The 9580-nt window shown below is 35.7% G+C and overlaps 1 long non-coding RNA gene and 1 pseudogene across 2 annotated transcripts in view; one reads left to right on the top strand and one right to left on the bottom strand.

Annotated features, from left to right (window-relative positions):
- Positions 1–4939: 4939 nt before the first annotated feature.
- LOC126940272 (60S ribosomal protein L19-like) lies at positions 4940–5620 on the top strand (annotated as a pseudogene). The gene has a single exon (XR_007720690.1). The product of XR_007720690.1 is annotated as a 60S ribosomal protein L19-like (transcript).
- Positions 5621–6880: 1260 nt separating this feature from the next.
- LOC126940622 (uncharacterized) overlaps positions 6881–9580 on the bottom strand; it is a 54420-nt gene continuing 51720 nt past the window's right edge. The window contains exons 4-5 of the long non-coding RNA XR_007720839.1: positions 9007–9306; positions 6881–7217 (exon numbers count right to left, since the gene is read on the bottom strand). This is a non-coding gene — a long non-coding RNA (uncharacterized LOC126940622). The remainder of the gene's footprint in view (positions 7218–9006; positions 9307–9580) is intronic.

The raw sequence follows: 9580 nt of genomic DNA, 5'->3' as shown, positions 1-9580 counted from the left end.
GCAGGAAAACAAATGAAGAGATCCAGAAGTGATAGTTAAATAGATTGAAATACACACACACAAATACACACACACACACGGAGAAGAGAGAATTCTTTATATTTATGAAGGGACTAGATGACCTATATTGTGGTTCTTGCTCTAGATGATTTTAACCCATTATTATTGGTAAAACAATAAAAATCATTATTCTATATTAATATTTGTTGTTTCTAATATGACAAAACAATATTATTGCAAGACTTCTCAGTATCGTCTATTCCTGTACTGATTAAGGATAATTATTTTTCGCTTTCTCTGTAAACCTTTGATGTGCAAAATCAAGATAATGTTTGAAGAGATGAATTGAAGATTTCTAAGGCTCACTTGGTGAATTTATTTAAGTAGGGAATATTACTGAACAGAAAACAAATGAACAGATCTAGAAGTGTTAGTTGAATAGACTAAAAATTTAAAATTCAGTCCAGGCTGATATAGATGGAAAATTTAGAGGAGATTGAAAAGGAAAGAGAAATTTGGGGACCCTCTAGTATATGTAGTATATATAATATGAAGAAGAATTAAGAAGTTTCTCTGTGTTAAAAGCACATTTTTGGCATTTTGAATTTCTTCAATAGAGATGTAAAACCTTTTTCAATTACTTTTTGGTCTATTGTACTTGCTTTAAGTATATCTATAATGAGAATAGATTCTAAATGTCTTGACATTATATAAGTTATAGCTACTTTCAAACTTGTCTCGGCAAAGACTACTATCATGGGAGCAGAAATTTAGTAAAATTAGCTCATTGTTTCTAGGCTATAAAATTTTCTTAAAGGTCAGTTGTAAAACTGAATATTTTTCCTCTTTACAAGTCTCAGCAGTAATACAGTTATTTCAGTTTTGTGACAATGGCACGTGTCCATTTGTCTACATAGCAAGTAGTATGCACAGATTATCTTCTCAAATTCTGTATGTATTTTGTGATATATTTAATAAACATAATCTTACTGTCTTAATTCTACATGACTTTAATTTATAAGCTTTTAGGTTTAACATTATCTTATGTATTTGAACTGCTCGCTATCCCTAGAAATTAAGCTACAGGCCAATACACTTTACATAAATAATGGTAATTGACAGGATTAAAATAGGAAACTGGCAGGCCACAGTGGCTCACACTGGGAAGTCCAGTGCTTTGAGAAGCAAAGGTAGGAGGATTGCTTGAGCGCAGGAGTTCAAGACCAACTTGAGCAACATAACGAGGTCTTGCTTTTAAAATAAATAAATAAATAAATAAATAGCTGGGTGTGGTGATGTGCATCTGTAGTCCCAGCTACTCATAAGGCTCAGGTGGGAAGATGGCTGAAGCCTGAGATTGAGGCAACAGGGAGCCATTCACACCACTACATTGCAGCCTGAGTGACAGAGTGAGCCCCCATCTCAACAACAACAACAACAAAAGGCAACTATATTGAAGTAACTGAATTAAAGTAAGTGAATTACTGTGTTAGTTTACTGTATCTTCTCTCATAGTAGGAAATAATGCATTCAGAATGATGGTTCAGCAAATGTACCATACAATAACCTTGCAATAATTAAGATAAGTAAAACAAATATTTAAAAACAACTGGAAAGTTGTATAAAGTTTTTATTTTAGTCATTCATTAATTCTCCCATTATAAGACTGTTTGTATTATATTTCTTGGTGAAAAAAAGGAGTAGAACCAGAAACTGTTAATTTATATTAAAATATATTTTTATGAAAGGGTATTAAGTAATTCACAGAACTGGGTTTGATCTAGAACCAAGGGAAAAAGGTAGAGTCAAGATCCTATAACCAGAAAAATGTTCCCAGGGAATAGCTGCTGGCACTTTGGCCACTGGATAACTGGCTCTGAATCTCCACCAAAGTCACCTCAAATAAATCTTAAATGGCCCTGTACCTTTGACTATAACACAAGTGACCAATATTTATTGGTAGAAGTCTAATGATTAGACTCTGAGGATAAGTTGGACTTATGTGGCTGAGTAGAACAAGGTTATTTCAGCTCAATTACATCTATACTGAAAGTTGTACAGAGGTTCATATTTTCATTTGCATCGGTATAGACAAAGACATCATGTGTGTGAATTGTCCCAAAAGACAGACTGACTCCTAGAATATATTTGAGAAACTCATAAACGTCTTTAAGAAGAAAAGACTTAGCTTTGCAACCCACAAATGGATAAACAAGCCCAGTTTATAACTGTACCAACTTAGCACAACTTAGCAAGGCCTTTGCAGCACCTTACAATGCTTCCTTATCTCTTACATAATGAAATATAGCAATATTGGGAAAACACTGGAATTGAAATTGGTGAGTGTAGGTGTATTTATCAGTTTCTCTCTCATTAACTGAGTGACCTTGGTAAAATTATCAGTGAGTTTCAATTTATATATACATATGTATGTGTATATATATGTGTATGTGTGTGTGTGTACATATTGTGTGTGTGTCTGTGTGTGTGTGTGTGTGTGTGTGAAGAGAGAGCATATATTCTTATAAGAATACCCTTCCTAGAGCGTATAAAACTGAACTGTACTCTGACTACCCTGGACACATGCTGTCAGGACTCCTGAGGCTGTGGCATGGGCATATGTCCTTAACCTTGGCAAAATAAACTTTCTAAATATATACTCTCTCTCTCCTCTCTCTTTCTTTTCTGGCAGTGTTTTTCAAAGGATCAAATTAAATGAAATAATGTATCTGAAATGTTTTATGAACCCTAAAGCAATGTAAGTTATGTTTGTTAATTAATCATCACTCAGATCACTCAAAGATCCTTGTGAGATTTTCAAAGCACTGCAATTGATGAACAATAAATGATAATCATGATAAATAAATATAATAAAGAGCACTAAATTTATTACACTGTTCAGATTTCCTACAATGCCTACTTAGAATTATAACATTAAGCAAAAAAATATAGAGCTTCATTATTCTCTGTATATAAAGTATCAAACTTATACTGAAGTAATAACCAGCAAGTAAAACAAATTTACTTCTTACAGAAATATAATTGGGCATTGATGGAGAATTTTTCCTCAAACCCAGGCATTTGTATCAGAGATATTTCTGTAAATTGGAGAAAAACGATTCTCTAAATTTAGCATATGTTAAAGCCTATAAACAGTAAATAAAGAAAAGCTATCTTAGTAGTATGATAAACAACAGAGCATCACCATAACTTTGATGCATGGAACAAAAAGAAAGTAATGGCATGGTGGTTTTAGAGCTATGTGGTCATTGTTCATGCAGGTAAGGTAACCCATTAACAATGCTTTGCATAAGGTAGTTTGCTAGGATCAGACTATTCTAGGACTACAGAGATCTACAGCTGTTAGCTGTAGACAAGAAAAGACAGAATGGAAACAATGCAACTCAAGTCCACACTGACCTGAGCTAGCTTCATTGCTGGGAAAAATGCAGCCAAGAATCAAGGATAAAGACAGACCAGAAAACCGAAATAACAACCAAAACAAAGAGGATAAAAAATAGGATCATAGCAGACGGGAGTGGTGAATTGGGAAATTTATTTCAGAGCTAAAGTTTTGCTTAAGTTTTCTTTTTATATAGTTCCTAATATGTGATAGATAAGATTATTAGTTTGGAATTTTAAATATCCTGTAGAGAATCAGATTCTTGGCTTGAAGTTGGAAAAGCTGTTCACATCAGAATGTGCACTTCATATTCCAATAAGAATATATATATTTTTTATACTTTATGTTCTAGGGTACATGTGCACAACGTGCAGGTTTGTTACATATGTATACATGTGCCATGTTGGTGTGCTGCACCCATTAACTCGTCATTTACATTAGGTATATCTCTAATGTTATCCCTCCCCCCTCCCCCTACCCCACAATAGGCCCCCATGTGTGATGTTCCCCTTCCTGTGTCAAAGTGTTCTCATTGTTCAATTCCCACCTATGAGTGAGAAAATGCAGTGTTTGGTTTTCTGTTCTTGCGATAGTTTGCTGAGAATGATGGTTTCCAGCTGCATCCATGTCCCTACAAAGGACACAAACTCATCCTTTTTTATGGCTGCATAGTATTCCATGGTGTATATGTGCCACATTTTCTTAATCCAGTCTGTCATTGATGGACATTTGGGTTGGTTCCAAGTCTTTGCTATTGTGAATAGTGCCGCAATAAACATACGTGTGCATGTGTCTTCATAGCAGTGTGATTTATAATCCTTTGGGTATATACCCAGTAGTGGGATCCTGGGTCAAATAGTATTTCTAGTTCTAGATCCTTGAGGAATCGCCACACAGTCTTCCACAGTGGTTGAACTAGTTTACAGTCCCACCAACAGTGTAAAAGTGTTCCTATTTCTCCAAATCCTCTCCAGCACCTGTTGTTTCCTGACTTTTTAATGATTGCCATTCTAACTGGTGTGAGATGGCATCTCATTGTGGTTTTGATTTGCATTTCTCTGATGGCCAGTGATGTGAGCATTTTTTCATGTGTCTGTTGGCTACATAAATGTGTTCTTTTGAGAAGTGTCTGTTCATATCCTTTGCCCGCTTTTTGATGGGGTTGTTTGTTTTTTTCTTGTAAATTTGTTTGAGTTCTTTGTAGGTTCTGGATATTAGCCCTTTGTCAGATGGGTAGATTGCAAAAATTTTCTCCCATTCTGTAGGTTGCGTGTTCACTCTGATGGTAGTTTCTTTTGCAGCGCAGAAGCTCTTTAGTTTAATTAGATCCCATTTGTCAGTTTTGGCTTTTGTTGCCATTGCTTTTGGTGATTTAGACATGAAGTCCTTGCCCATGCCTATGTCCTGAATGGTATTGCCTAGGTTTTCTACTAGGGTTTTTATGGTTTTAGGTCTAAGATTTAAGTCTCTAATCCATCCTGAATTAATTTTTGTATAAGGAGTAAGGAAGGGATCCAATTTCAGCTTCTATTTTAAGGCTTGTTTTATTTTAATGGCTGATCTATGTAATCACGGAGGCCAGTATGTACAGACAAAGGGGGAGCTTTTATTTATTGGTCTCTTCCTCCTTGGACAAAGTCTTGATGATCTCCTCCTTCTCGGCCTGGAGGCATTCTTCATGACGTTTGCCTGCTTCCTTGGTCTTAGACCTGCGGGCCTCAGCCTGGTCAGCCAGGAGCTTCTTGAGGGCCTTGTCTGCCTTCAGCTTGTGGATGTGTTCCATGAGAATATGTGGCCACAGCCGTGAGTATGCTCAGGCTTCAGAAGAGGCTCGCCTCTAGTGTCCTCCACTGTGGGAAGAAGAAGGTCTGGTTAGACACCAGTGAGACCAATGAAATAGCCAGTGCCAACTCCCGTCAGCAGATCCAGAAGCTGATCAAAGATGGGCTGATCAACTGCAAGCCTGTGACGGTCCATTCCTGGGCGTGATGCCAGAAAAACACCTTGGCCCGCCTGAAGGGCAGGCACATGGGCATAGGTAAGCGGAAGGGTACAGCCAATGCCCGAATGCCAAAGAAGGTCACGTGGATGAGGAGAATGAGAATTCTGCTCCGGTTGCTCAGAAGACACTGTGAGTCTAAGAAGATTGATCGCCACGTGTATCACAGCCTGTACCTGAAGGTGAAGGGGAATGTGCTCAAGAATAGCTTAAAATAGGAGGACAGAATCACTAATTTATTGGTTATAGCCACTTGGTCAGTTTTGAAAAAATTATCATTTAGACGTGAAATATAGGCCAAATAATGAAATAAAAATAGAATATATTTGTTAGAAGAAACATGGTCAAATGAAGTATGAGAAACATGTCAAAATTATAAACTATGTGAAAGGAAAATAAATCTTGGGGCCCCCAAATCATGAAGCTAAAGAGAAAAGTCAAGGTGGGAACTGCTTAGGGCCAACCTGCCTCCCATTCTATTCAAAGTCACCCCTCTGCCCGCTGACATAAATACATATCTGAGTGCCTCCTTTGGAGGCTAATCAGAAACTCCAAAGAATGCAACCGTTTGTCTCTTATCTACCTGTGACCTGGAAGTCGCCTCCCCATTTCAAGTTTTCCCACCTTTGCTTCAAGTTGCCAGTCTTTCTAGGTCAAGCTGATGTTCATCTTGCATATGTTGATTCCTGTCTTATGTCTCCCTAGAATGTATAAAACCAAACTGTGCTCTGACCACCCTGGGCACATGTTGTCAGAACTCCTGAGGCTATGTCATGGGCACGTGTCCTCAACCTTGGCAAAGTCAACTTTCTCAGTTAACTGAGACCTGTCTCAAATTTTCGAGATTCACAACTAGAAAGTAGTAAAGCAATAATTGGACCAGTCATTTCAGCAGCAAGAAAGAGAACTATCCTTTTCTCAGCAAAATGTAGATCAATAATGTGGTACAGAAGAAATTCACTGGTAGTAAAAATGTTGCAAAAACTATGTAGAGAATTAACTACCAATGATAAAAAAAATGATATATATCATAACACATTCTTTCTTGATATTTATACCTACCTTGAGAGCAAGTATTAATTTCTGCACTTGAAAGGTGAGGAAAATAAGGCTCAAAGAAAATATTTGCTTTCCCCAAAGCCAGATACATTAAAGTCACTCAGGGTTTAAAACTTACATCTCTCATTTTCTTAAATCTTATCTTCTTTTCTTTTTTTTGCCTTTATTTGATTTAACATATTTTTTAAAACATAAATTTTATTGTGTATATTTGGGCTTTATAGCATAATGTTATGGGATACATAGAGATAGTAAAATGGTTATTATTGTGAAGAAATTAACACAGCTGTCATCTTATAGTTACTTTTTTTGTGACAAGAGCAGCAAAATCTAGTTACTTAACAATAATCTCTAACATAATACAGTTGTATTAACCATAGTTACAATGTTGCACATTAGATCTCTAGACTTATCTATGCTACATATCTACTATTTTGACCTCCATCTCCTCATTTTCATGCCCTTCCTCCCAACCTCCACTACTGATAACCACTGTTTTATTGTCTATCTCTGTATATTTGAAATTCTTTGTTTCCCAGATTCCACATATATGTGAGATAATGCATTACCTTTGAGTTTCTGACTTATTTCACCTATAATGTCCTCCAGATTATCCACAGTGTGGCAAATGGCAGTATCTCCTTCATTTTTAAGGCTGAATAATATTTATTGATTATATATAGCACATTTTCTTTATCCGTTGGTCCATCTGTGATCATTTAAGTTGTTTCCATATCTTGGCTATCATGATTAATGCTGCAATGAACATGAAAGTACAGATATCTTTACCATAGTGATTTCATTTCCCTTGCATATATAAGCATAAGAAGGATTGCTGCGTCATATGGCAATTCTATTTTAAACCTCTTTAGGAATCTCCATGGTCTTTTTCATAAGGGCTGTACCAGTCTACCTTCCCAACAACAGCATATGAGGGTTCCCTTTTCTCCACAACCTTGCCAACATTTGTCTTTTCTTGTCTTTTTGATAATAGCCATCCTAATGGTGTGAGGTAATAGCTTATATTGGTTTTAATTTACATGTGCCTTATGATGCATGAGGTTAAATGCCTTCCATAAACCTGCTGGCCATTTTTATGTCTTCTTTGCAGAAATGTCAGTTCATATCCTTAGCCCATTTTTTAACTAGGTTATTTGTTTTCCTGCTATTGAGTTTTAAGAGTTCTTTATAAATTTGTGGTATTAGCCTCTTATTGTATATATGATTTACAAATATTTTTTCTAAATCCATAGGATGCTTTTCATTTTGTGGACGATTTCCTTTGCTGTGGAGAAGCTTTTTAGTTTTATGTAGTCCTATTAATTTAGTTTTGCTTTTGCAGTCTGAGTTTTTTGTGTGACATCCAAAAAATCATTACAAAGCCAATGTAAAGAACTTCCAAAAAGATTGTTCCAAACAGTAATATGTAATTACTAGTAGTATTTTAACCAACTTTTGGGAGAAATTGAGTGTGATGGCCTATCTACAGAAATAAGATTGGGAGAATATATCAGAGAGTAAATCCATTTCAAGATAGTTATTGCTTTATCAAATCCTAGAGATGAAAATAATACAGTCTATAATTATTTCAAGTCTCTGTATATGCCACATATATTATATTTATCTGCTTTTCTTAAGTATCCTGAAAAGTTAATATTCTATGACCCATTTACATGTGAAAAAAAGTGAGTTTCAGAAATTAGGTAATTTTTTTCCCTAAATCACAAGGCAGTGGTAATGGAGGATTCAAGATAGAAGAACCAGATAAAAATTAGCAAGAATGTAGAGGAAATCAATAACACCATCCGTCAACAGTATCTAATTGACATTTACAGAACACTCAGAACACATGTTATAATAACAAAATATATAATCTTTTAAAGCACTAATGAAACATATACTAAAACAGGTCATATTCTTGGCCATAAAACACACTTCAACAAATTTAAAAATTATAGTCCTACAGAGCATGTTCTAACCACCATAAAATCAAACCAGCAATTGAAAAAAAAAAAAAAAGAAACAAAAATCTCTAAACACTTGAAAATAAACAATATGCTTTTAAAAAATTATATGCATCAAATTAAGTAAAATAAACTAAAAATACAATATATCCAAACTGATGAAACACAATTTAAGCAGTGCTGAGAGGAAAATTAATAGTATTAAACGCTTACATTAGAAAATAGAAAATATCTCCAATAAATAATCTAAACTCCTATCTCACAAACCTAGAAAAAGAAGAGCAAAATAAGCCATGAGCAAGCAGAAGGAAGGAAACAATAAAAGAAAGAACAGACATAAATGAAATAAAAAACAGAAAAGTAATACATAAAATCAGTGAAACAAAAATCTGGATTTTTGAAAAGTTCAATAAAATTGGAAATATCTAGCACCGTTCATGAGAAATGAAATAAAAAGCTTACAAATTAGTAATATCAGAAGTAAGGGCTATAACTGCAGACAAGTGCTGACATCAAAAGACGGATAAGAGAAGGTAATGAACAACTATATTACAGTTCAAAGAACTGCAAGCCTCTCATACCTTATTTAAGAAAGAGTCTCGGCTGGGCGCAGCGGTTCACGTCTGTAATTCCAGCACTTTGGGAGGCCAAAGCGGGCAGATCACCTGAGGTCAGGAGTTCGAGACCAGCCTGACCAACATGGAGAAACCCCATCTCTACTAAAAATACAAAATTAGCCGGATGTGGCAGCACGCACCTGTAATCCCAGCTATACGGGAGGCTGAGGCAGGAAAATATCTTGAACCCGGGAGGCGGAGGGGTTGTGGTGAGTGGAGATCACGCCACTGCACTCCAGCCTGGGCAACAAGAGCAAACTCCGTCTGAAAAAAAAAAAAAAAAAAAAGGAATTGCTAAAAACCCAAAGACAACAGGGGAGACATAAACAAGAATGCTAGAGGGAATTTTAGCCTTGTATACTACAGGTACAGTAAATATAACACCTCACATTCACAGTAATTCAAAACATATTTAAAAAACCTTCCCTAATTAGAGAACAGCATTTTATTATTCTGTTTAGAATCACAGGAGATGAATGCGGAGGGGAAAAAGCTCACTAGCTAGGATAGAAGATGAGATGAGCTTCTACAAGAAGCT

The sequence above is a fragment of the Macaca thibetana genome, chromosome 17, assembly GCF_024542745.1.
Source record: "Macaca thibetana thibetana isolate TM-01 chromosome 17, ASM2454274v1, whole genome shotgun sequence".
NCBI classification, from domain to species: domain Eukaryota; kingdom Metazoa; phylum Chordata; class Mammalia; order Primates; family Cercopithecidae; genus Macaca; species Macaca thibetana.
The sequence above is the reverse complement of the archived record's forward strand: the minus strand, read 5'-3'. Positions and strand labels throughout refer to the sequence as shown.